This window comes from Aulostomus chinensis, chromosome 21 (assembly GCF_037954235.1).
Source record: "Aulostomus chinensis isolate RoL2024-O1b breed Wild chromosome 21, RoL_Achi_v1.0, whole genome shotgun sequence".
Classification (NCBI taxonomy): Eukaryota; Metazoa; Chordata; class Actinopteri; order Syngnathiformes; family Aulostomidae; genus Aulostomus; species Aulostomus chinensis.
Genome location: NC_141340.1, coordinates 11,707,455 through 11,723,479, shown reverse-complemented (window position 1 = coordinate 11,723,479; position 16,025 = coordinate 11,707,455). Strand labels below are relative to the sequence as shown.

General features: G+C 41.1%; 1 long non-coding RNA gene across 1 annotated transcript in view; it reads right to left on the bottom strand.

The window, feature by feature from the left end:
- Nucleotides 1–2,441: 2,441 nt before the first annotated feature.
- Nucleotides 2,442–16,025, bottom strand: part of LOC147241697 (uncharacterized) — a 116,157-nt gene continuing 102,573 nt past the window's right edge. Inside the window, exon 8 of the long non-coding RNA XR_015110876.1 lies at nt 2,442–3,769. This is a non-coding gene — a long non-coding RNA (uncharacterized LOC147241697). The remainder of the gene's footprint in view (nt 3,770–16,025) is intronic.

The window sequence follows — 16,025 nt, the reverse complement described above, 5'->3', positions numbered from 1 at the left end:
ACTTAACGGATGAAAGGCTCACTGTGATGTGTGTCCAAGGAGAGAACATGAGAGATTGTAATGCGAGAGTCAGACCCCTGAGAGCATATTTTCATATATTTACCCACCCCTATCAGCAGAGTCATCCTCCATCTTCAAAATGCATGGAGATTACCATAACCAAGCCTAAGTGGAGTGTGTACATCTAAAGCTTTGATATTGTGGACAGGCTGGGCAAAGGCACTGACCTTCGCCGCTACTGCAATTACATCATAGGGCAGATCCAGCTCTCATGCATATTAATGCAGGTTCTGGAGGCATCACCCGTTACCTTTGATTCCCTGGCATATGAGCTTGCCATTGCATGACAAGTGTATCTCAACAAAAAAAGTGTGTGTGTGTGTGTGTGTGTGTGTGTGTGTGTGTGTGAGATGTTTTTTTTCCTGCTGCGGGAGAGATATAGACCGTGAGCGAAACCAGATCAAAGGTTGGCACTCTTTCTCTGCAGGGCAATGAGAAAGATGCTGCGTGTTTGTGTGAGCGAACAAGCGTGTGTGTGTGTGAGCGTGTGTGTTTGACAGAAAGAGAAAATCGGAGTGAAAATGAGTTGAAGGCAAATGTAAAAGACGACACTATGAAGCATGTAGCCTGGTGGTTAAGGTTATAAAGCCAAATCATAATCCTCTTTTGCGTTGCTTTTCTTTTTTCTTTTTAAAAGTCATGATATATTTTTTCACGATAGGACATGATATTTTGGAACAGATATTGAATGTTTACACTGAATGACACAAAATAAAAGTCACAAAGATATGATCAAGTCAGAAACTCAGCCAGAGGACACCAAGGCATACCTCGCAAAACTCTTCTTACGGCGGGTTCTTCCTTGGCCCACGGTACACCCCTCCACCAAGCTCAGGCCTCACACGTTTTGCTTTCTTGGGAACAGACAAACAAAAAGCACCCAAATAACAATAGAAAGAAAGAGAAAGGACACATTGATCAATTTATTAGATACACCTAGATCAATAAATCCTACCATCATCAGAGTTGTAATGGTTCAAGAGAGCTGTTGATCTATTTTAAGGGAGGCTGTAATCTGTTGCATTATTAAACTGTAGGTTGTTTTGCTGCGAGTTGATATTCGTCGACCTTAAATCATGTGAAAGTGATGCATCGAAGAGCAGGAATGAAGCATATGGGGAACCCAATGTGTATTTTTCCTTGTCTCCTTGCAACATGGTGCTGCAGTAACTTGTCTTGCCAGTAGAGGGCCTCCTTGTTACGACATTACACTCAGATATAGTAGCTTCCATTTTCCAACAGTCTTCCACTGATGTGATTCCTGGTTTGATTCCTCAGGGCCGGTAATTTTGTTTAAATGAAGCTGATACAGAATATTCACTTTTCTGTAAAAATATATCTAATAATTCAATTTCATTGGAAAAATCCTATATTTCAACACACAGAATGTAATCATTCCAGGAAAATCCCTGCAGTACAAGAGGCTACTGTACGTATCATTCTTAATTTGTTCAGCATGAATGTGAAAGTGAAAGTGCGCCATTTCTAATGTAATATTTTTATTTTTAAAATGTCCAGTATTTCAGTTGTATTTGTCTTGTTATATAATGACACAATAACACGGCGGAGAGTGGCTAAATTATTTACAAATCAAATCATCTCTCAATCTCTCTTCATACATTTAACTCTTGTGTTTGCCATCGTACCATAAAAGGCCTGAAGCTCTCAGAGCTGTGAGAGAGGTTTGCACACCAGGGAGCCAATAAGAGACTAACCATCACATGAATGGCATTGCCCTGATGTTTCATGCCTGAAAACACACAAATAAATACGTACAAATAAGAAAAAAATATTTGCGGGTTTATCAGACAGAATATGGAGACGCTCAAATTAAATGTCTAAAACAGTGCTGTGGTTTCATCCGATCATTGCAGCAGCAGCATTTCCACAATATCAAATCTCCATAATGAGTAAATTAGTGGCCCTCCATCTGTGGCATTGCAAACTTACAGTCACACATGCTGACTATATTCACAGACTCCTGCTGGGCATGTTGGTGGAGACTAAACATACAGACAGGAATGATTTCACACACTTGACAGCAGCTACAGTACAATGCACAAAGGCTGCATTATAGCTCGCATATAAACTGTGATTTGCACACGCTCTGCTCAGAAAATGCTGAGGCAGAGGAGGCTTAACTTACAATAGGAAGTCAAAAACGGGCAGGTCTTTCTGGCTGTACTATTGATCTGCCCACCCCCACCCCCACTCCCCAGCTCTCCATGCCCTCCCTCCATGGGTACACATCTTCCTGTGCACTGTAACATTTTCATTGCACATTCATCATTGATTTAGCATGCCTCTTTCTGTTCTTCATGCTAATAAAGGGAACACACCACCTTATGCTTGGCATCAACTGCGTTTGTGTCACATTAGAAATAATCTCTAAATTTGATAGGAGCCCCCCCCCCAAAAAAAGGACTGTGACCTACATTCAACTTCGCTGTTTCAGTGAAAGAGCGATACAGAAAACGTACTTTAAATGAAAAACTGAATATTTTCATTGCAATGTGAAAAACATATATTTGACGCTTTTTGTGTTTGTAATAAAAAAAAATCAGTTAAAAACAACTCATCAGAAAAATACAGGAATGTTTTAGATATATTAGAAACATACATACATTTTTACAAGCATTTGTGCATACACACACACACATTTACATATCATCTGCAGCCATCTGCTCTAAATGATAGGTAATTAACTCAGGCCCTCCTTTGTCTGTCTCTGGCTGGTCAGCTGACATACAGAAGCTCTTCAGGAAGAATCTACGTGGATCAAGGACTTCACACAAACACGAGGACGCCAGAGAGAAAGTGAGGAGACGGATGTTGGCCAATGATGCTGCATGAACTCGGAGAGGCAGCGCACACAGGACCATTACGATGATGGTGGAAAAAAAAAAAAAGTGGAGATGATGGAAAGAGGACATGCTGGGTCACAGAGGATGTACACACACATACACACACACGCGCGCACGCATGCATGCACGCACGCACACAGGCGCATTGTGTGGTGTGTGTATGTGTGTGTTAACCCCGCCGTGCAGCTCACCTACAGTTTTTCTATCAAGGTCAAGCTGCATTACACAGAGATGCTTTGCACTGAGTAGGTTGGAAGGCAGGAATTCCGAGGCGAACACCAGCACCGACTCTTCTGCCCAAAACAATAATGAGGATGCTTTTTTAGATGTTTTACTCCGCACACTGAATCTCACATTGAGTTATGAGAATGCATTTTCCAAAATATTAAAAAAAAAATAGAGCAGGAAAAAACAATTAAATACTTGTGTTTTTTATGCAACCACAAACATTGAAATAAAAAAAGATTAGGTGTGTAAATGATGTTTTATTTTCCCCTCTAAAGGCTACACTGGTGTAGATCTGATGCCTCCCTTGATCCTCTTTCCACATTCTCCAACACTGCACGCTCCTCCCAGTCACCCTGACATCCAGGTCTCTCTCTGTTCCGGCAGCACACGGCTATAATTAGCCAGGTATCTCCTGCAGTAACGACGAGTGGGAGAGCGTCTATACCTGTTAGGCTGGAGATGATGGCAGCAGCAGAGTTGTGGAGGAGCCTCACACCAAATGAGGCAATTAAGAACATGTAGGGTGATTCAGGTAAGAGGTGACAAAGAGCACGGGAGAAGACATTTGTCTGCACTTCCTCACGTACGGACGAGCGGACCGGGGTCGATGTATGAGGCTGAGCAAGACAAGATATGAAAAGACCCTGTTAGAGATATTAAGAAAAAAAAGAAAGAAAGATAGACTGAGTGACAACATTTCCAAACATCAGTACTCTTAAGAGAGCATCTTTGGTGTGTAGGGTGTGACCCCAGTGCAGCAAATTCTCCTCTCACAGAGACACAACCAGGATGATGACGATATCTAGACCCCACATCTGAAGTCAGCAGCATCCCCTCCAACCGCAGCGTCCCTCCCCAGACGCCTGCCTGCCTGCCTGACACATCTGCACTGGTCAGCGGGATACAAACACACTAATGCACCATTCGCACCAAACAAACAAACAAACAAACAAACACAAGGGGGCAGGACTAATTGTGGTGATTAGGAGATAAGAGTCTGGAGAAAACCCAGGCGTTATGGAGGAGGAAGCCCCTCGGTGACCTTTAGCCAGGATGCACACTGGATTCCTGGCATGTGGGCTGACTCGAGCCACACTGCAGGTCAGGGGGTGGGGGTTTAGGTCCTTGACAGGGCCCTCGAAACACAATATTCAAATCATAAATCTGCATATTTAAAGGCTAAATATTTTCAAGAATGTCAGTAGAGGGTGATTCATAATTACATTTATTTATGTTTATTCTCTAACAATATTCTCCACAAATCCTGTCTCATATTTATAGAGGCTGCTGGATTTTGTGTGTGTGTGTGTGTGTGTGTGTGTGTGTGTGTGTGTGTGTGTGTGTGTGTGTGTGTGTGTGTCTAGAACTCCATGTGTAAAGTGTCATGACTGTAACTTTAGTTGTGATTTGGTGCTATACAAATAAAATTGACTATGTTGTGACAGCCATTTTTTAATGAAGCACACGGTTGCCATGGTTTCAAATTGGTCTTTGATAAAGCGTTAAGATGGACTTGTACTGTGTATTGCTATACACCTGTTTGTTTGACAACTTTTCCCCCAAAATGGCTGGGAAAAAAGGTAAAAATTGACTTTTTAATAAGCAAGTAGTCAGTTTTTCCATGATTTTGAATTCACAGATTTTGTTACTATTTCATGTATATTTAGGAGACGTGAAGGATGGTTAAAAAGCACACCAACTGTTCCAACTCCACCTACGTTGTCTGACATTCACACCAACAATGGTGGAATGTAACTGAGTACATGTACTCAAATACTGTAAAAATCGAATCCTCTACTTTACCAAATAAAAAAAACCCACATTAAGAACATTTAACAGATGATTGTTTAAAAGAATTACCTTATTAAGAGTTTATACATATACAACTGAAACCATTGGTCAATTATTATCATAAAATATATAATTTTGTATTGGTTTCCTTTTAAGATACTTTACAAACCAAACAGTGAATACATTATTGGTTAAAAAATAATGAATCATTTATATATATATATATATATATATATATATATATATATATATTTATATATATATATATTTATATATATATATATATATATATATATATATATATATATATATATATATATATAAATCATCTCTGATTGTTTAAGCAAGCTCCACCTTAATCAGCTATTCCTTCTTTTAATTCAATGGTTCTCAAATTTTCAGTTCAGGACCCCCAAAAATCAAGGTGCCACAAACTTGTGCCCCCCATCATACCTGGAGGTGGTTGAGGCACACAGGCACATGCACTAACAGGCCAATTCAAACACAGTTAATAAAATACATTCAACCATTTTTTGACATGAATTATAGCACTATTTCTATCATAGAAAAATGGTTGCCTAATTAATCTTTAAATCCTTTTTCCGAGTCCTGAAAAATCATCTTATGCTCACCTGTGTCTCACGACCCTTTATAAGGTCCCGATCCCCACGGTGACAACCTCTGATAAAGATGAATGCATAATAATAATCCAAAGATGTAAGAGTATACCGTATTGTAATGCGTTCATTACAATAACACATTTTATTTAAGAAACAATGTCAACGCCGGACATTTACATCCGACAAAATACTTGCACAGTGTGTTGTTAGTACTTTTACTAGGATGGGAATACTTTCTCTCCGCCTCTTCACACCTAAACATACTTTAGGGTATGAAAACTCAGTTTTGATAGGGGAACAGAACACACTGCTACCGAATCACCTTTAAAACACAGTTAAAAAACAAGACCACTGGTAAGCGCTTCTACTTGACATGCTCTCTGATCTGATGTGAACTGATGTACCGACAAGCTCGGCATTGATCTAATTAAAGTTCAAAAGGCTGCATGTTGATACTGAATTTAAGGCATATAGGAAAGATAGAGAGAGAGAGGCGAGAATGTTTATCTGTTGTTTTTTTCACAGCAATGTCACGGCCCTTAAAACTGGCTTAGTCACACATACCGAGCTGAAGGTGTTGGAGGAAAATCGATGGTTGGGCTGCACTGTAAGGTCCTCTGGGTGAGGTAAACACAGCTCGCTATACATTCTATCTAAGCAAGGAGGGAGATGTGTACCTCAAGTGTATGAACGATACAAATTTGTGTGATTTCTCTCCAGTTTTTACATTTGTTGCAGACGCACAACAGCATGAGGTCACTCGGTTACAGTGCGATTGGTTTAAAATGGTGCCACGTGTTTGTGTCCAAGTGACCTCCATTGTCCCGCCATCTTCCCCCTCCCTGACTCGTTTCAGCTATGAAATGTACATCACACTTCCGATCTCAGGGAATCTCACCCCAAATCCTTCTTTTGAATTATTGAAGAGGACCAGAGATTATCCCTCGATCAATATGCCTCACCTCTCCTCCTATAACATCAAACGTCCGCGACGATCGATCCAGCCAATCAGAGGAAACACTGCAGCTAGAAATGCAGAGTGTATTGCTCTGCATTGTTTACACTGACACTGCTTGGTGTGTATAATAGGTGTGTTTATGCCGGTGGAACAGTGTGATTACTGATTGACTGAGATTCTGTCCTGTGTTTTCGCTGTCTGGTATGTGCCGCAGATAATTCCGCCTGTTTGTTTTGTTCCCGTTGTTAGAGCCACAATCTTGGCGCTGATGTTTATCTTTTGTTTTATACGTTAGTGAGAGTGAGACAATATAAAGACAAATTCACGCAGTCGTTGTTCACTTTATGAACGTGTAAAGGTTGGAGATGAACAACGGTGAGCACAAAAGCCTGAGAACGCTGAGTCGAGCACTAATGCAAGTCGGCTCATTTCACTCCCCACAAGCACTTTTTTTCTTAGAGACAGCGAGCACAAGTGACTTGTGGTGATTTTCTTTTTCAATTACATGCTGAAATGTAAATCAACGCCTCACAAGCTTTTACAGCGAGCAGAGTGAATACCAACCTTCGCTTGTAACCTTACAATTATAAATACACACACACACACATACACTCTCGCAGTCCTGTGTAATGATGACAGGAGGTGCTGCTCTATTATTTGTGACTGCTGATGTGTGATTGCTGCCTGGTAAGAGCTGCTGGTTCCTCCCTAAGATGCTGCCTGACATGGTGCACAATTTTCTGTCAACACACAAGTCGTACACTCAATAATTCTGCTATGACACTTGTTATCTGGGATGGGTAAAGCAAATACTTGCCACACAGTGCTGTGCACGTGCACGCCCAAGAACATCTACTGCTGTACCGTTTATGAGTCAGTACGTCCCAAAATTGAATTCATGCCTCATGCCCATACATGCACATGTGAGTGTGGAGCCCTGGATTGGCCATAGAGAGGGAGAAAAAAAGGTCGGCTCTAAAAGAATCTTTTAGTTTCATTTTGAGGCCACGAGGAATAACTTGTTTGCTTATTCGTTTTTTGTTAAAGCCACAAGAAGTAATTTATTCCCTCAATTTGTTTATTTTGAGGCAATGAGATATTACCTGACAAAACTAAAAAAAAAAGCAAACAAAATTGAGACAACGTTATATTTCATGACCTCAAAATAATTGAATTGTGGGGAAAAAAATTATATCTTGTGGCCTCGATATAACCCAATTGAGAAAACAAGTTATAGCTTGTGGCCTCCAAAGATCTACATTTTTTTCTCTCTCTCTGTGCTCACAAACATTGTGTCTTGTGTCTATTGCCCCTCCAGGGCTCCTTATACCTGCAACAGAACATCCCTGCACACTTGCACTCTGCAGTGGGATGGATGTATCAGTGGGGGCCAGACGATGGCACTCTTCTCTCTGTACCGCGCTGCTGGATGCCCCCACTGCGTGCGCTGAATGCATGATGCAGCTGGCCTCATTTTAATGATTTAAATCACTTGAGGTCCACCGCCACACATTTTAGAGGCTTGACTGAATTTATCCTCGTTGATAGAGATCAGTGCCCTCAGCCCTGGACGTTGCCAGACTACAGTAGAGGGAGAGACCTCTCCAACTGACAAGATTGGATACAGCTCTGCGCTCTGATTTTACTTTTGATCCCGCCGTTCTGACTCTGGCCCTGGGGACAGATGAGTGGAATGGAGCGGTGGAGATAGAGGAGAATACCATGCACTAGTTTCTATATCACCAGTCAGCCTTTTATAAAGATGCAGGTCTAGAATGATTGCTGTTCACATCGTGTACTCTTAGACTAACATCAGGCATTCTAAAGCTCTGCAAAACATGGTGCACTTGTGAATTATGGCTTCTTTCTGCAATCAAACAGGCATTAAACAGATTATTGCAGCTTCAAGTGCAACATTTAATGCACTGGTAGCCTATAAAATAATGATTCAGTCCCACTCATTTACTAGGACAGAGGAACATTGTGCATGCATGAGTGGAGAGAAACAACCACATTGCCAGGGCAAGCTTTGAAGAAAATCTGCTTTTCAGTTTCTGCAGTTCATGTAGGTAGAAACATGAGTGCTAAGTGCCTCTTTTCAACAGCAGGGCACAGCGAGGTGGAGGAGGAGGACGAGATGATACAAGTATAACCTCTACAGAGGAGGTTTAGGAACCTACATAACGTCAACACATTCTGCACAGCATACATACCCCCCCCCCCCCCCCGTACACACACAACTCATCAAAATATGGCATTTAGCCTTTGCACCTTGAAAAGCGACTGAAGACGCACATTTGAGCAGATTCAGGCATACAGTACCTTACATGTGTGACCACTCGTAACGGCGCACAGCCAATGATTTTTCCCAGAGGCCCCCTCCACATGATTGGGCACGCTCAGTTAATTCCCTCTGTTGACCTGGAGCCCGATGCACTATTGATTAGTGGGATGGCAGTGTGTGTGTGTGTGTGTGTGTTTGAGTGTATATCTTTAATGACGCATTGGTGAGCCACAGGGGGCACAGTGAGGCAAGCAACATGGCGGCAGAGGGCACCGTGGCGCATCAAGGTCAAATGAAGGATGCCGGCGAGTGCTGCAGAATGAAAGCTGGGAGTCGGAGCTCGCCTGAGCGAGCGAGCGAGGGCCGTGCTGCAGAGGGAGAGCAGAAAATAGCACAGCCGAGGGAGACAGAAAGAGACACAGAGCACATCACCGACTGGGCCACCATTTCAATACTCTCCTCATACTCACTTCAGATATTGTGACGAGTAAGCACAAATGTTTGTCGCCATCACTTGAGAGATTTGTAGCATGTTTTCATTTATGTAACAGGCTTGCGATGATTTAAAGAGCACACGGTTAAAATGTGTTAACGTGCTGTATATGAGGATGAGTTTAACATGTCTTTGTGAATATGACAGGTGTGTGTATCATTAAAATACACAACAATAACCTTGAGAAAAAGGGCTACCTAGTTGTGTCAAAAGAATAAAAATCAATTGTTACATGTATTTTCAGCTTACTTTAAAGCTACAGTGTGTAACTTCTGGCCCCCTCTACTGAAACTGAGAGTCATTGCAATAACACAGATGGAAATTGAGGATCGACGTTTCAGTCAATTTTTGCGCTTTTCACTTGTATCAGCATCGGCAGATACGCGGGTGGGTTCATTGATATAATTTTTCCAGCACGATTTACAGACAGGCATCCAGGGGCTTCTGTGTTGCTAGGAGACACTACAGTCCACGCGTAGACAATTCCTCGCTCCTCCCCTGCTTGCAGGGTGCAGAGTGAAGCAACTTCAAAACAACGGTAAGTTTTAGACTTTAAAAGCCTCTTTTAACAGTTAAACTTGGCTGAAACATTGCCATCCACATTGAGATTAGAAACATGACTGTCAAATGCTTGCAACACACATGCTTGCAAATATAGTTATTAAGTTTGTGGGTCAGAAAACAGGAATACCAAATGCCTCATCTATAAAACTGTTATCCACAACTTTTTTTTTTTCAGGGAAGCCAAGCAAGAGAAGAGAACCAACATGCGTATTTTTAAAAAAATGATTGTTTTTTGTTGCATCGTTGCATAGTTTGCACACTGTACTGCAAACTATGCTGTTGCTCGTTACTGCTGTGTGCACACTGTAATTGTTTTATTTATATTTAAATATTTGTTTTATTTATTTTATAACAAATTATTTGAACAATTAAAGGCATTGACCTCATTTTTTTCATCTGAATATATGTTTGATAAAGCTGAAAAAATAGAGATCTGTATTTATTTCATAAAGACATTACTTGAAGAATTAAGAGCACTGAAGTCTTTTTAATTTTGCTTTTTTAATGTGGGTTTGATAAAGTTGAACAATGGTTAAGCTATTCCAGTTGTTTACAACATGTTCTACCTCTCCTTTCCATCTTGTTTTAGTATCAAATTTAGTTCAATAAATGTTCCTCATTTTAAAATGGAGACCCGTAACATTTGTTGTTATCCTGTCATTTTCATGATGTAAATCCAGGGAGCAAAAGCAGGATCGGCCCCTGAAAATTGGCAGCCTGTGTTGGTCATCTGCAAAGGACGATGAAAAAAAACAGGTATTGGCAGCGGCCCTAAAAAAAATCCATATCGGTCGATCTCTAATGGAAATTATGGTTTGGAAATTCGATATTCAAGGTGGTGCAGGAATTGGTGTTGGCTTTATTTTGATAATCGGTGAGACATCATAGCTACTTGTTTTCTAAAAACTGTTTTGGAAAAGTTGTTAGCTAACTAGCTCCTTAACGTTATACACTCGTAGGCCTCAAAATTCCCCAGGCCCATATTCAGAATTGGCTCCAAAACCAGTGCTTTTTTACAGTCACATGACACAAACTCATTATACATGTAGAATAACATCGAAGCTACATTGCAAATATTTTATAAATACCAACCTGTCCAAGAGCAATCAGGTGACATTTGTGCCTGTCTCAATCCCCAATCTTCTTTTAGATCTTGACAACAAGGAAAAGTTTAACAAATTGTAAATGTTTGTCCTCTTTATGGTCACTTTCATTTTTGGCTTTAATCTGTAATTGAATGCTGATTCTTTTTTCTTCCCCTTTTGTCTGGAGCATCCACTCAAGGAACATGTCATTAGTGTTCATTTTCAAGTCTTCTCACGACACTCCTAGCTGTATTCTATCTCTACATTCCATCTTGACCAATGTGTAAAAAAAATAACTTCATTAAATAATAAAATGATCGTAACACCTCAAAGATTAAGGAAACATGCTATGGTCAAATACTAACATCTCTGACAAATTGCACCAGCCAGTATTTTCACTCCAAAATGGTCTTATTTTGCTTTGAAAAATTTTGAGTGCCTTAACACCAACCAGCAGGCAACCCACAACAACGCACTTTAGCTAACGATTAGCATGGCAAACACACAGCAATGGAGGCGTAAATGTATTTCATGATTTGCAAACTAGCCTTAAATAATCATGCTGTCCTTTAAAAAGCCAAATTGATTGAAAAAGTGAAAATGCTGCTAGGAGGTGACTTGGACGGAATTTCTAGGCACAGCCAGGTGGTGGAGGGGGTCGAGTTTGGTGGCGGGAGGATGTTGTCTCTGCTTTTTGCGGATGATGTGGTGCTCTTAGTTCCATCGAGCCACAGCCTCCAGCTCTTGCTGGGACAGTTCACAGCCGAATGTGAAGCAGCAGGGATGAGAATCAGCACCTTCCAGCTGAGGACCATGGCCTCAGCTGGAAAAGGGTGGCCTGCCCACTCCAGATTGGGGGGGTCCTGTCTCAGGTGGAGGAGTTTAAGTATCTCAGGATCTTGTTCATGAGTGAGGGTAGGATGGAGCGGGAGATTGACAGGCGTATTGGGGCTGCGTCCGCAGTGATGCGGGCGCTAAAGCAGTCCGTTGTGGTAAAGAGGGAACCTAGCCAAAAGTCGAGGCTTTCAATTTATCGGTCACTCGACGTTCCATCCCTCACCTATGGCCATGAGCTTTGGGTGATGACCAAAAGAACAAGATCACGAATACAAGCGGCCGAAATGAGTTTCCTCCCCAGGGTGGCTGGGCTCTCCCTTAGAGATGGGGTGAGAAGCTCAGTCATTCAGGAGGGACTCAGGGTAGAGCTGCTGCTCCTCCATGTTGAGAGGAGTCAGTTGAGGTGGTTCGGGCATCTGGTGAGGATGCCTCCTGGACGCGTCCCTCTGGAGGTTTTCCAGGCATGTCCAACTGGGAGGAGGCCTCTGAGCCAACCCAGGACATGCTGGAAGGATTATATCTCTTGGCTGGCCTGGGAACGCCTCAGGATTCCCCCGGAAGAGCTGGTGGAAGTGGCCGGGGAGAGGACATTCTGGGTTCCCTTGCTGAGGCTGCTGCCCCCGCGACCCGGTTCAACCGGATAAGCGGAAGACGACAACGACGACGTGACTTAGCTAGCCCACAGGTAACTTTCTGCACCTCACGGATTGTAGTTTTGTGTGAACCTGGCTTGAATATAAGGGACGCACTATACTTTTAGGATATTCACTGCAAGGATTTGTGGCGAGATCAACAACCTGTGTGTCAGTCTTTGCACTCGAAATAAAATGTGCAGAAAGTTTCCACTCTCTATATTTCTTCTGTCACATCATATTTTTTTGTCTTTCACTCTTTTATTGGTTCCCGTCTTTCTGCGGTGTCATCCACCATGGGAAATTTGACTCATATCGTGTAATTAAACAATCAATAGCTGTGTAATAGCAAGGGATGTGTCCAGACCCAAACTCCAGCTACCATGACTGATTGAGATCTGTGCTCTTAGATGTGTGAATCGCAGTCCTGGTCCTCTGTGGGCCAGCATGCAGCATCAGTGGACACAAAGTCCTGTAAAAGGAGACAGCTCGCTTGGGAATTATGGTGTGATTACTTTTGCAGAAAGTTGAGGAACACAAGCAATTATAATGTGGAATGTGAGATATATTTTCAATTTGACTGTTTAAATGACTTTTCGCTATGTCACTAAAAACTGCTGTAATTGGAAACGTAGTTCACTCTATTATAGTTTAATTATTGCAGAGGCCATTAATGTTTGGTGACTTTTTTTTTTATCATGGCGACACAGGCATAACTAAAAAGAGGATACAAGTTTATGTACATTAAAGTCAAGTCAAAGGTTCTATGAAATTATGTATACAACTAATAATGTATTGATAAATGCTCAGTTTTATATTTACATGTATTTTGTACACAGAACAGTTAGTGACAGCAGAGAGATATGTATTAAATGAGGCTGGTATGAAAGGAACTCTACATCAGGTAAAGTTTATATTTATCCTACCTGCTGGAATAATGAGCCAGCAGCTCCTCGACAGGTGTGTGGGTGTTAAAGTGTATCGTGAACAAGACCGTGGTACACAATCAAATTCCAAGGAGGCTGCTAAAAGCCAGTAGTGGGCCACTTTTGAAAATGCCAACAGCCATTTCTTATCTCACATCACAACAATTAAAACTGTCCAGGAGGTAAAACACAATATATCAAACCAGGACTCGCGGGCTTAACATAGAAATGTGAATAATTATGGTAATTAGATTGTGAACAATCTAGTCCATCAAAATTAAGTAAATATGCGAGGGGACTTTAATGAACTCTGGCCAGAAAATGCAAAAACAACAGTATTCTTGACATTAAAAGCTAAAAGAGAAACTTTGATGGCATTTATTAGTGTGGAGGAATGGTGCTCTCAGCATCACTAATGATTCTATAGTAGGAGGGAAAATCACAGCAGAATGGCTAACCCTAATGAACGTATCTCACATTTGCATGCGCCTCTGGCAGTGTTTGATATATATCTGTGTCTTATTCTTCTCTCCTCCACTAATTTACATCAGCATGGAACTGTGGTTTAGACCAGAGGTTACACGATGAACTCACTTACCCCTTCATCACTTCACACAAATCATATTCCAAATGTATAACATTTATAACAACAACAATTACATATAAAATGGATACCGCTGCAGCCATTTTTTTAGATGGATAGAAGTGTCAATAATGTGATGTGTTTAGTCAGCGTTGGGCTTGGAGTACAACATGATTTTCTAATATACTCAGTTATTTTACTATTTATCCATTACTTGTACCTTGATGAATTCAACCACTCCATGCTGTGTTTAGGTGTTACAGCTGATGTAAAATCTGGACTTGTATCCAAATCAGAAATGTATGCCTCCATGTCGGTGACAGTCACGGGTCGTTATGTCCATCTCATTTTTGTTGTCACAATATTGCAGGATTGCCTTAAGAGAAATTCTTCAAATTTAGCAAGAACGTCCACTGGGACTACAGGATGAACTGAAGAGATTTTGGTGTCAGAGGTGAAGGTCACTGTCTACTAAATGTGTGCAATATTTGGTACTTTCTCATTCCAGTGATATCTCAACAATGCCTTGATGGAACTTTTTCAAATTTGCCACCAACATTCACTTGAACTCAAAGACGAACTGAATGTATTTTGGTGGTCAAAGGTCAAGGTCATGGTCGCATCAAGTGAGTGTCATGTTTCGGGAACACCTTGAGGAATCAAAGACATTCTAGAGGTCAAACGTGGAGGTCACTGACTGTATCACATTGAGGAGTTATGCAAACCAAATTTGATACTTCTGCTTTTATATCAGCTGAGCGATCACACGGCCAACTAAAATTCATAGGAATACATTAAATGACCATGGATGTGTTCACGATCTATCAAAACCGCATTATGTGACAGTAGATCATTGTAGCATCATGGAAACGTCAGCAGAAAGTGACTAAAGATCCTTTTGTGACGATGCCTTGATCAGCAAGAGTGATACATATGGGTGAAGTTTGTATTGTTTTGGAGTTTTGAAAAATGTATTTCATTGTCTTTTCACCTGACAACAGCTTCTGAAATGGACCTTCGCTTTTGGGGAATGATATTCTATGATTTGTCTGGTAAAGTTTTGACACAAAAACACTAAGTCATGAAAAAAATTGTCAGTTATGTTAACGCATGGGTGATAAATGGGCCTTGAACTGCACTTGAACACTGACCTTCTAAAGCAGTCTGGTGTTTGCTGGTACCAACCTCTCCACCAATCTGCCTCCAGCTGCAGTAACAACAGTAAGCACCGCCCAACCCATGATGTCACAGAACTAGAGATTTTATAAAGCAAAAAATGTGAGTGTGAGAATATTTATTCTTTTTTTTAAAGAAATTTCGAAAAGGAAAGGGGATTAACCCCCCCCCTCCAAATAATTTGACAGTTTGACAGCGCATGTCGTTTGCTCACTATAATCCCTAAAAACACATCATACTGTATATATAAAAAAAATACAGCAGATTTCAAACACTGAAAAATCCTATACAGCCAAGTGACTCGAATGACAATAAATATGTATCACAGTACTTTTACTCATAACAAACACTAAATACATGCAATGTTTTGCCTGTGGTGGAAAAAAATCAGGTCAGTTCCATTTTAATGATTCAAATATCTAAGCATGTTAAGTGTTTATATCAAATTAATGCAAAGCTTATGCTGTCTGCAAGAGTGAACGTTAGCATCACTTCTGAAGATTTATGCAGCTATTCTAAAAATCAGGCTTTCAGCTAAATGTCAAAGGTCTGCAGTACGCCGTCAAGACGAAGCGTAGCCTGTCACACTCACCCTGTACGTCCTGACCTCGGGGGTCAGGCGCTATCCACGGCAGGGTCACATGGTTGAGGAATTCTCTATAGGAGGCACGAGCGAGAATCACTTCATGACAGGAAACGCAGCCGCAGAGTAAAGACAGCTAAGCACTTGATTTGAGATGTGTTCGTGTGGCATCCTCTATTAAAAATGTTGGTCAATGATATCCCACTCCCCTTCACTCTTGCTGCTAATAATATCGATTCCTTTTCATAATGTCAACTGTCCACTGCAAGTTTTCAATTGATTGCGCAGATAATGTGGGAAATGTAAAGCCATTGATTTGTGAAGTGATAGATAAAAAGCAT